Source organism: Peromyscus maniculatus, chromosome X (assembly GCF_049852395.1).
Source record: "Peromyscus maniculatus bairdii isolate BWxNUB_F1_BW_parent chromosome X, HU_Pman_BW_mat_3.1, whole genome shotgun sequence".
Classification (NCBI taxonomy): domain Eukaryota; kingdom Metazoa; phylum Chordata; class Mammalia; order Rodentia; family Cricetidae; genus Peromyscus; species Peromyscus maniculatus.
Genome location: NC_134875.1, coordinates 105532948 through 105545876, shown reverse-complemented (window position 1 = coordinate 105545876; position 12929 = coordinate 105532948).

Genomic DNA, 12929 nt, shown 5'->3' with positions numbered 1-12929 from the left:
TAGGACCTTCCAAGTCTTACAGCACTTTCTCCAGATTTGCTTTTGTGCATTTTGAGATCAGTTCCTTTTTTTCACATATGTGTCATTGCAGAATTATTGTCCTCATTTCCCTTGCAGAAGATTGATCAGTGCAATCAGTCACTGAATAGCAATTTTCATCATCAAAGGCAGCTTCTGTTCTCCCTTGATTAGCATCCTGGCTGCAAGTTACTCAGCGGAAACAGGTAATCTGTAAGAACAGTGCCAAACAGTCCTTCTTAGAACACAAAGAGGGTTAACCTTAAATATCACTGACACTGCCCAGGTAGGCAGATAATCAATGAAGCCTAGTTAGTTATCTTCTGCTTTGTGATATTCCTTTTGTTTGCATAACTGGCCCTTCAGATTTCTCCCCTTCTTTATTAATCTTTTGGTCTTTCAAAATACACAATTACTTGTGATCTATGTTGACAAGAAAATACCTATTACTTGTTAATACCATAAGTCAATGATTCTTTATTTCTTTATGTGTATCCTACCATAACCAAAAACATTGTCTGTCTGACACAATATATCTGTAGCTGGAAGATTTCCTGTGTCCCGCCCAGTCCTGCAACTGCTCAGACTCAAGTAAACACACAGAGGCTTATATCAGTTGTGGACTGGATGGCCTATGGCTCTAGCTTCTTGTTAGCTGGCTCTTATATCATAAAATAACCCATTTCTATTAATCTATAAGTTGCCAAGACGCTGTGGCTTACCGGTATTTTTACATCTTCCTTCTGCTGGTGGCTTGCAGCATATCTCTCCTTTCTCAGCCCCCAATTTCTCTTGGATTTTCCAACATGGCTCCATCCTGCCCTGCCATAGTCCAGTGCAGCTTTATTTATTGACCAATCAGAGCAACACATATTCATAGCATACAGAACGATATCCCACAGCACTTTCTCTTTTCGGTCTAATCAAAAAGGGAGGTTTTAACTTTAACATAGTAAAATTACATATAACAAAACAGGTATCAAGCAAGAATTATAGTTATAATATCTAGTCTATATTTGGCAAATTCAAAGGAAATATTCTAATATCTATCCTACATTTGTGAGTCTAAAGTTTCATATCTAACTTATCTTTTATCATAACCAAGGAAATTATAACTATCTAGTCTTCAACTACATCAAAGACCCCAGAAGGATGTAATATTACGTAAGTAAACATAAAATTGTAAGTAACTTCCAAAATCCTGGAAATGACAAAGACAACTGCCTGCCTGGATAGTCATCCAAAGTTCCTCTGTAACATTTGGACATCCATCTTTACCCAATAGGTCTAGATTTCTTTAGTCACTTCTCCCTATGTCCTATAGAATATTTGACAGTCTCCTCTGTGAAGCAGGAACCTGAAAAACTATTTCACCTTGCAAAGTTCAGTAGTCAACTTCCCATGAATTCTGCATGTCCAGTTTATTTTTTTTCTTTTTTTATAATTTGATTTAATATTATATATCAGCCACAGATTCCCCTGTCCTCCCTCCTCCCGCCTCCCCACCCTTGTCCCAGCCCACTCCCCATACCCATCTCCTCCAGGGCAAGGACTCCCCTGAGAATTCACCTAAACTGGTATTCAGTCCAGTCAGGTCCAGTCCCCTCCTCCCAGGCTGAGCCAAGTGTCCCTGCATAGGCCCCAGGTTCCAAATAGCCAGCTCATGCACTAAGGACAGTTCCTGGTCCCACTGCCTCGGTGCCTCCCAAACAGTTCAAGCTGATCAACTGTCTCACTTATCCAGAGGGCCTGATCCAGTTGGGGGCTCCTCAGCTATTGGTTCATAGTTCATGTGTTTCTACTAGTTTGGGGACTTTTTGGGGGGGGTCTAGTCTGTTTGGTGTTCTATAGGTTTCTTGTATCTTCATAGGCATTTCCTTCTTTAAGTTGGGAATGTTTCTTCTATGATCTTGTTGAATATATTTTCTGTGCCTTTGAGTTGGTATTATTCTCCTTCCTCTGTCCCTATTATTCGTAGGTTTTTTTTCTTTTCATGGTGTCCCAAATTTCCTGGACATTTTGGGTCATGACTTTGTTGGCTTTAGTGCTTCCTTTGACTGATGAATCTATTTCTTCTACCGTATCTTCAATGCCAGAGATCTGCTCTTCCATCTTTTGCATTGTGTTTGTTATTGGTTATAATTGCATCTGTAGTTCCTGTTTGTTTACTCAGATATTCTATTTCCAGCATTCCCTCTGTTTGTGTCTTCTTCATTTTTTTCTATTTCTCTTTTCAGGTCTTGGACTGTTTCCCTCATCTGTTTCATTGCTTTTCATGATTTTCTTTCAGGGATTTATTGTTTTCTTCTGCTTTATTTGTCGTTTCTTCTAGTTTTTTTTTTATAGCCTTCTTCCCATTTTTTGTTTGTCTTTTCCTCAATTTCATTTGTGATTCCTCCTATATAAGCCTCTACCCTCTTCATGATGTTATTCATAAGGCTGGTTTCTTCTGCTTCCCTTTTGTGATGTTCAGGTCTTGCTGTTGGAGGAGGGCTAGGTTTTGGTGTTATTGTATTTCTTTTTATTTTGTTGTATGCCCATCTCCTCTTGGATTCGTTCTTGGTCTTATCAGTGCTCTTGGTCCAGACAGAGCTGACAGACTCAGTGTTTCAGGAAGCCCCTATGATCGAGATGGGCACTGGGGACTGGTCTCCAATTCTTAGGAAGGGGGTGTCTCAGGCAGATGGGTGTGGGGTCAGGGTGTGTAAACTGCAGGGTCTGCAGGGGGGATCTTGGAGTAGGGGAACCTTCTGGAGGGCCCAGCCAGATGGCTGGAAACTGGGACCAAGTTGGGCAGGTCTTCACTGGAATGGCTGGTGCCCAGGGATGGGGCGTAGGGGCAGACCTCTCTGGGTATGATCCCAGGCACCTCTCGTCCAGATGGGTGCTGCGGGCTGGTCTGCATGTCCAGTTTACATAACAAATTATCAGCAGTCCAAGCAAGAGCAGTTTCTTGCACAAATGGCTATTTTTGCCAAAAAGAAGATAATGTCCATCTTCAATGTCCATCTTTCTCTTTGAAATAAATTGGTGCTGCCAGGAGCAGTCATGTCTCACTGTCCACAAAGTCTGTTTTCAAAATATTTTAAATGCCATATTCTGTAGGTCTTTGAAGTGTTTGAACATTGCCTACCTAATTGAATTATGTATATATGTATACCTAGAAAATTTAATTAATGTGACTATAAGTTTGACTATCATAAAGGCTAATTATTAATCTGTATTTCTTAATTATCCATTATAATCTAAATGAGTTACATAAACATAATACCTTAAATTAGAGTAAATATATATATATATATACAATATAACAAAATTAACTTTAAATTTGTAATAAACTAAAATCTATAGCAATGTAAAACATTTAAATAAGTTGTTGCTCTTTAGAAGTATGTTTAATAATCTACCCTCTTATCCTATCATATCTATTATCCCCTTATAAATCTATTATCCCCTTATCAATAAAATTGTATTCATAATCAACCCCTTTTAAATAAAAATAAACATTTGTAAACATTATTTTGGGAATTTGGGTGTAGCTTTTCATACTACTTCCTGCTGGATGGGGATGCTGGCAATCTTATGGGGATTCTGAGAAAATTAAGAATTATGGCCAAGCCTGACTGGAATAGTCTGTGAGGCTGCATTGTCTGAACCAGTTGCCTTGAAGCTGTTATGGATGTTGAATCATCTGGGCCATTGTGTCATTGGAGACTTTTTAGGGGGTCTTAGCAAATTAAACCATATTAGCCTGGATGCAATCTCATCTTCCTTAGAAACAAAAGCAGAACCTCTCTTCTAAAGCAATGTATCCTTAGACACAAACTTTGAAGTCAAAAATACTATATATATACATGGTCTTAACTCAGCAGCCTTTACAATCAAATTTATTTCTGCAGTTAAAAATCCCAAAGACAATACAATCCAGACTCTGGGTGATTTCCATCTTTGCATAGCTTATTTTTTATATTATTTTACTGTCTCTTTAAATACTTTGTTTTTTAAAACTATTTCTTTATATAACTGTCTACTCTTCTTTTCCTCTCTCTTCCAAGCCTATATGCATTGTTACACACAATGTAAACTATTTAGAGTTTTATTCCATCTGAATCTGTATTTTGTGTATCTATTGCTTTAAACTGTAGCATGGCTAGAACTATAACAGCAGCTTTGGCTGCTGGCTCTGCCTACCTCAGCTTCCCAACATGGTGGAGGTAATTCATCGCCAGCTCTGAGAGCCATGCTCTCTGTCAACTCTGGGAGGCAGTGGATCTATGCCTCTATCAAGGAGAATGTATCTAGCCCAGAAACCTCTTTTTTTGTCTACACTAGCAAAAGATAAATCCACCATGCAGTCCACTTGGTGCCACAAACCTGACATGGCCAGGGGACACATCACCGTACTATGCCTGCTATAATAACATGAACTACAATGGTACTTTTAGCTACATTTATAATCTCTTCTTAAGCTCTCTCAGGTTTCAGGTGGAAACTTGAGCCAATACATGGGGCAGTCAAATATAGTTGAAAGTTTTCTCTAGTCCCACCTGGCCCTGTGGTCCTGCAGCCTGCTTATAAAATAATCACACTCAGAAGCTTATATTAATTATAACTTCTTGGCCATTAGCTTAGGCCTATTGCTGACTGGCTCTTACATTTAAATTAACCCATAATTTTTATTTATGTATAGTCACGTGGTTTGGTACCTTTTCTCAGTTCTGCCTTGTCATCTTGCTTCCTTTATGTCTGGCTGGCGACACATCAAAGAAAATTCAACTGAACTGAAGAATCAATTATTTCTTTTCCTTTTTAAATGTTGTACTACAATGTAACAAATATGAATTCTCCTGTTCAATGTAAAATAAGTTTTATGGAGAGAAGATTTATGTTGAAGAATGAAAGAGGACTTCAGGGCTGGGAAGATAGCTTAATCGAGGAAATGTGTGCCACAAAAGTATGAGGAAGAGAGTTAAGAAATCCAGAATACATAATCACTGCGTTGGGCATGAAGCAAATTGAGGGAATCCACTTGTAATCCCAGTGCTCACTTGGATGGCAAAGCTAAGTGATCCCTGTATCTAGCTAGCTAGCTAGTCTAGCTAAAATCAGTAAACTCCAGGTTCAAAAGAAATCCTCTAGCAGTAAATAAAAGTAGATAATGCATGAAAATATTTATCTCTAGCCTCTACATGTACACACACAGACACACATATGTGCCCACACACGCCCACACATATATAAACATGCATATGTACATACACACATATATGCAAGCACAGAGAACATAAAATTATGTGTAAAATAAAAGAAAGAAAAAGGGACTTCAATAATCTTTTTCTCAGAGATGGAGAGATTTGCTGAGCATATTGTTGCTCTTCCAGAGGGTCATGGTTTGATTCCCAGCATTTACATAGAGGCTCAAAATATCTATAATTCCAGTTTGAGGAGATGTGATCTTTCTCTTGTGACCTCTGTGGACACCAGACAGGCATATGATGTACAGATATGCACGTAGGCAAGACAGCCACATGCATAAATTAAAAATAAATGAATTTAAAAACAAAACAAGGAAAAATCTGTCAAGCTGACATGCCTGGATTAAAAAAAAAATCAACGGTACTGTGCCAGCAACACCCTCCCCATAGCAAAAACAAAACCAAACAACAACAACAAAAAAAAACCCTAACCAACCAACCAAACAAACAAACAAAAGAAAATTTCTTGAAGGTTTAAAAACCTATTACATTAAAATTCATATCTCAAATCCTAAGCATGTTGTAAAGTCTAGCAGGAGCTGTGTTCTGCTCTTCTCTACAGACATTTCTTACTTCATTTCCCAGATAACATCTTCTAGATACTATTCATTCCTGACTGCCTTTGATTCCCTCAAGCATTCAACATTCTTACCTCGGGGCCTTTGTACCTTTTCTTGTTTTTTCCATGCCTGGCTTCCTTTCATCCTTCTAGACATGTAATGCATGATTACTTCTCATAGAGACCTTCCTTGACATTACTTTTTTAAATTTTATTTTTTACAACCATTTTTTGGTTCATGAAAAAATTAATAGGAAGAAACAGAGATCTAGTACTTTCTTTATTAAATTTGATGAGCCCACACTCATTCTTATCACCCAGTCTATATTTTATGTTAGGGCTCTCTGTAGGTAATGTACATTCCAAGGAATTGGGTAAATGAATAGTGTTATCTTTCCCCCATTATAGTCTCATACACAGTCCTCTCCCTAAAAATATTCTGTATTCTACTTCTTCATTTCCTTGGTCCTCAGGCCATAGCAACCACTAATTTTCTTTCTTTTCTTCCCAGTGTTTCTATAGAGATTGCCACATAGTTTGAATCATTCAACATTCAGCTTTTTTAGGTGGGCTTCATTTTCTTACTGATATGCATTTGAGTTTTCTCTGTGTTCTTCCATGGCTTCTTACCCCTTTTCCTTTTGGTATTGAATCATATTCCACTATCTGGATATACCACAGTTTATCCATCCATTCATCTACTACTATACATTCTTAATTTTGTCTAAGGACTGGCAATTGTGAATTTAGTCACTATAAATATCTTTCTGTATGCTTTCATGTAATACTAAGTTTTCAACAATGTAGGAAAATGTCAAGTTTTCAACAATGTAGGAAAATGTCAATGGATATAATTATTAAAATTTGTTATGTTTAGATTTGTAAATGAAAATAAAAAGTCTGCTTAATATTTTTTTCCAAATTTAAAGTGCCATTTTGCATCCTTGACAGAAATATGAAGGGCACCTGCTGCTCCACAGCCTTGGCTGCTAGTGCTTGGTGCTTTTTGTGTACAAGATTTGCTATTATAAAGCTGTGCAGCTTTCTTCAGGTATTTTGACATGAGGATATGAGAAGTTGACTAACATGAAGTGAATGTTAAATCCCTCCTTTGCAGCAGGCCTCATATCTAATTAGAAAATTTGTGGTTACCTCTTAACCATCATGCTACTATTTCACCAATGGGCACACCTTGTCAGACAAGTTAGTATTATAGCATGCAGATTCCAGTCCTTTACAGGACTATTGATGTCTTTTCTTCCCCAGCAGCTTGCCTAGCAACTTCTGGCACTATGAAAGCTAGCCAGCAGGGAGAGTATTTCCTTGTTACTTTGAAGTGTATTTCTCTATGTTCTGCATCCAATGTAATGTCTTTAGTAATATAGCATTGCCATCTAGTTATGATGTGAATGGGCAATCACAATATCCTGTATTTGGGGTTAGGAGCTCTGGGATCTACCTGGCTAGTAATAAAATAAACCTTGGAAACCTCATTATCCTTTTGAATCCAAATTTCAAATTATTCATTGGCTATTTTCACTGTGTAGCTCAGGGAGAAATTTCCTACTTCCCTTCACTGTTAAAGCTGGCTCTATCAGTTCTGACTCAAGTGACTCTTCTGAAAAATAAGATTTAGCAAATTTTAATTTTTATAAGAACAGTTTTATTGGAGGGTTGTCAAAAATCTATCAGGAAAGATGAAGTCCAGCCAACATAAGTCAACTCAACAAGCATTTTAGCTATGTTCTGGATGTTTAAAGCCAGGAATACTTGCTGCTGCCTGCCAGGAATAACATGTTTAGAGTCTATTGAGACAACTTCATCCACATTTTGTTAGCTACAGGGGAAAAGGTACCTATGCAGACTGCAGCCAGAATGGCTAAGCAAAGAGGGAACAGATACCAAAGCCAAAGTTCTGCTTCCAATTTAAGTCTATTTATTCTTTCTTCATAGAGCCTTCCAAAGAAAGCTCAGAAATATTAACGACAGAGTATGTCAACAGAACTATTTTTCATATTTCCTTTCATGTCAAAACTGGCATCATTTCTAAGAGACAAAGATTCTCATCTTAAATGAAGGTTAGAATTAATACACAGCAAATCTATCACTCCCTACAACACATTTCTGTATTCACTAGCTCACTTGATATTCACAATCAGAGTGCAAACAATACATTTTATAGAACCTTATTTTTATTTGTTGGGGTCAATTCCAGAAGAACTTCAAAACAAGGAGTAACTATTTGAAACTATCATGAGTTTATTTAATACTGTAAATGAAAACAAGGTAGAGTAAAAATTACCGATTGTATTCTCTTAAGAATAAGATTTTTTTCATTCATTGTTCAGGGTGTGTATGATTGTGTACCTGTTTGTCTTCTGATTAGTGACTTCTTTCTTACAAAATGTAGTCCAGGCATAATCAATTCAATCATGAAACATTCATGGTATTATACAATCTCATTGTTTTTAAATTTTGTTCAGATTGAACCTAATGGAGTTGTTTCAGCATTGGCAGTGAGGATTGTCTGTCCCTACCTTGTGGGTCCACTTGCTTGGAGTTTTCACTTTGCTGCTCACCAAAAAAAAAAAAAAAATCATTGACATGACCAAATCTCTAAAATTCCAAGCTGAATGCAGAAGATTACTATTGGTATGCAATGTCACATGGGGTTAAATACAATTGAGAATAAATATTGAATGTGGAAAACAGCTTTTAACTCTCCTTCCTCAGCATGTATCTTTGTGGTACAATAGGACATATGGTTCTATCTGTAGTTGGAGACAGAAATATGATTTATGTTTGGATTTTTGGGATGTTCTTCCCCAAAATACCATGCTGTGAGAAGTAGCACAGCTGCCAAACTGAAAGATGATAGCAAAGCAGCCCTAGTGTGTGGTCCACACATGTAATCAGACGTTTCTTTACAAATCCCAGCCGTCAGTCCCAAATAACCATCACAGAGGCTTAAATTACTTGTAAATGCTTGGTCAATAGCTAAGGCTTGTTACTAGCTAACTCTTACATTTTAAGTTAAGCCATATTCCTAATTTACACTCTGTCACATGGTGGTACTTTTATTAGCATGTCGTGTTCATCTCCTGCTCCCTCTGTATCTGCTGGGGACTCTCTGACTCTGCCCTCCTTCTTCCCATCATTCTCAGTCTGGCTTTCCTGCCTAACTTCTTGCCCAGCTACTGGCCTGTCAGTTTTTATTAACCAATGAGAGTAATGCATATTCACAGTGTACAGAAGGATTATTCCATAGCACACATGAATTTGAGGAAGCTGTATAGCAAGGCCTGAGAAAAGGATGGAAAACAAGATCATGAAATCACCATGAATAGGGAGCTAGCTATAAAGCTAATCCTTGATTATCATTTATCAAACTTCAGAGGAGATTGCATGAATGCCAAGATGCTGATTTGAGACCTTCTACCAGAGGAAGATGGAGTGGTCCAGAGTGCCCATATCAATGAAGAGCTAGTCAGTGAAACAGAGGGATTAGAAAGGTGTGTGCCTTCCATTCAAATCCCTAGTGATCACAATGCATTGGGCTGACATGATGTTATTTATTTCCCCTTTGTCAGGAGAGTGAGCAGTGGCCGAGAGGTATCTTCCATGTATTCTGAAGATACATGGATGTTCCTGGTCCCAAATAAAGGGCACAAACCAGGAACACGGCAACTACAACAGGGAGGGGGGGTAGGTGTTTAATCTAGCTTAGAACCTCCAGAAAAATACTGATACTGCAGTTGTAAGGGTTGGGTGAGAGGTGGAGACAAAAGTGATATAAAAGGATTGTCAGTATGAGTCTCCATCAGAATGTATTTGAGTCTAACCTGTCCAGAGTGAGTGGCTAGTTTGCAGAGGACAGCTTGGCAGTGGTGTCTTTCTGGTGCCAAGCTAAAGAAATGCAGAGAAGCCAAACTGACCCCAGATTCTGAGCCTGTCAACTGCTAATATTTCTTATCCCCTTTAACTTGTTTTAAATTTCTTTAAAAATTAATTCTTCTCTCATATAATAATCCTGACCACAGTTTTTTCTTCCTTCTCTCCTCCCTGCTCCCCCTCTCCTCCTTCCCCCTGATCCACTGCTCCTCTGTTTCTATTCAGAAAAGAGCAGGCTTCCCAGGGATATTAATGAAGCACTGTATTACAAGTTACAATAAGATTAGGTGAAAACACTCATATCAGGACTGGACAAGGCAATCCAGTAGGGGTAAAAGGATACCAAGTGTAGACAAAAGAGTCAGACACTCTCACTTACATTGTTAGGAGTTCCACAAGAACACCAAGCAGCACAATCATAACATCTATGCAGAGGACCTAGATCAGACCCACGAAGGCTCCATGATTGCCACCTCAGTCTCTGTGATCTCCTATTTGCCCTCCTTAGTTGACTGTGTGGTCTGTGTTCTTGGAATGTTCGACGACTCTGGCTCCTACAATCCTACCTCCTTCTCTTCCATAGGTACTCCGAGCTCTGCCTAATATTTGGCTATGGGTCTCTGTATCTACTCCCATCAGTTGCCAGAGAAAGTCTCTTTGATGGTGATTGGGCTAGACACAGATCTGAGTATAGTAGAAAATCATTAGGAATTATTTCATTGACTTTTTTTCTTACCCATTGAGTTTGGTTCTATCCTGGTTCTCTGGGTTGCCCAGGCTCTGGTTCATGGCTCTCCAGGAAGGGTCAGCTATGGACTCCCTCTTATAATATGGGTCTCAAGTTAGACTAGTTATTGGTTGGCCACTCCCACAATTTCTGAGCCTCCATTATGCCAACACATTTGCAGGCAGGACAAATTGAAGGTCAAAGGTTTCATGGCTGGCTGTGTGTACCAGTCCCACGAATAGAAGCTTTGTCTGGTTACAGAAGATGACTGGTTCAGACCCTGTAACCCCCATTATTAGGAGTCTTCACTAGGGTCATTCTCATAGATTCAAGGAAGTTTCCACATTGCCCCCCAAATGCCCCACAATTCTAGTTTCTCTCCCAGTACTCTCTCACTCCAACCCTCAGGCCTGATCCTTCCTCTTCCAGGTCCCACCTGTACCCAGTCCACCTGAAAAATCTATTCTATCTCCCCTTCCCAGGAAGACCCCTGTGTCCTCACGTGAGCCTTCCTTGTTGCTTTGCCTCTCTGGGTCTGTGGATTATATCATGATTATCCTCTATTTAATGGATAATACCCATTTATAAGTGAGCACATGCCATGTTTGTCTTTCTGAGTCTGGGTTACCTCACTCAGGATGATTTTTTCGAGTTCCATCCATTTGCCTGTGAATTTCATGGTGTTATTTTTTTAACAGCTGAGTGTCTTAGTAACGTTTTCTATTTCTGTGAAGAGACACCATGACCATGACAACCCTTATAAAGGAAAAACATTTAATTGAGGTGGCTTACATTTTCAAAGTTTTACTCCATTATCAACATGGTGGTATGTAGGCAGATGTGGTGCTAGAGAAGTAGCCGAGTGTCTTACATCTTGACTTCCAGGCAACAGGAAGTAATCTGTGTCATTGGGCATGGCTTGAGCATGTATGATACCTCAAAGCCTGACTGCACAATGACACACTTCCTTCATTAAGACCATACCTACTCCAACAAGGCCACACCTCCTAATAGTGTCAGTACATTTGTGGACCATATTCTTTCAAACCACTACATTCCACTCCCTAGCCCCATAGGCTTGTAGCCATACCATAATGTAAAAATGCATTCAGTCTCACTTCAAAAGTCCCCATAGTCTATAACAGTCTCAAACTTATTTAAAAGTCTAAAGTTTAAAGTCTCTTCTGAAATTCACGCAATCTCTTAAATGTAATCCCCTATAAAATAAAAATCAAAAAGCAGATCACATACTTCCAACATATAATGGCATAGTATATACATTACCATTCCAAAATTGTAGGGAAGACAGCATAAGGAGGAAATACTGGACCAAAGTAAAACCTAAAACCAGCTGGGCAAACTCGAAACTGCATCTCTATGTCTTATGTCAAAACACTCTTCAGATCTCCCACTCTTTTAAGCTTTGTTGACTGCAGCGTACTTCTCTCTCTTAGGGGTTTCCACTCCCAGTTAGCAGTTCTCCTCTGCAGGTATCCCACAACTATAGCATCTCTAACATCTTGGGGTCTCCAAGGCAATCCAGTCTTCAACCTCAGAGTTTCACGAAATGGCCTCTCTAGGCCTCTATCTGGAGACACCCCTGACACATTCTTGGTCTCAGCAGCTTTCCTTATTTGCAGAGAAATATTCCATAACTCCTTTCTTCTATGCTTAAAGCCTGAATGACATGGCCAAGGCTGCCAAGTTCTGCTGCTTAGTGAGGCTGGAACATGGCCTCCTTGTTCAATTACATCTTCACCAGCTTTCTGTTTTCCATGATTTCCTTCACTGCCTAAGCTTGGTTGTACTGGATCTGAATCTCTAGACCAGACTGGTCTCAAACTCAGAGATCCACCTGTCTCTGCCTTCTGAGTGCTGGGATTAATGGCATGTGTAGCACAAATCCTAATTGGTCTTAACAAAAACCCAGAGTCAGATATCAGGGCAAAAACTGAAAGATCAGCAAAGAAGAGCAGCCATCCACTAGAATGATTTCTTACCTCTAGGATTTCTTACCTCATACTGTAAGGGGCCTGGTTCCTTTATTCACCCTGCCTTATCACTTCCTCTCTCTGCCCAGCCAAATCATTTCCTGTTTCCTCCTCCCAAGTGCTGGGATTAAAGGTGTGTGCCTCCCAAGTACTGGGATCAAATGAATGAGATCCCAAGTGCTGAGATTAAATGTGTATGCCACCACCGCCTGGCCTCTAGTGGCTAGCTTTGCACACCACAGGTGTGCACCACTATACTTAGCTCTAAACTTTTAATTCCTTTTCACAATTTGGAAACATAGCTGGGTGAGATTTTACCCTGAGTTCACCACTCCCCATATTCCATTTCTTAATCTGTTTATATCCTTGAATACAGGACTTAGCTCCACTTTCTGGTGCTCCTTTTCTCAAATATTTTTTCCTTGCTCAGCTTGCTCTTTTTCATTATATATCTTCATTAGAATAACCCTACTAAGCACACAACAAAG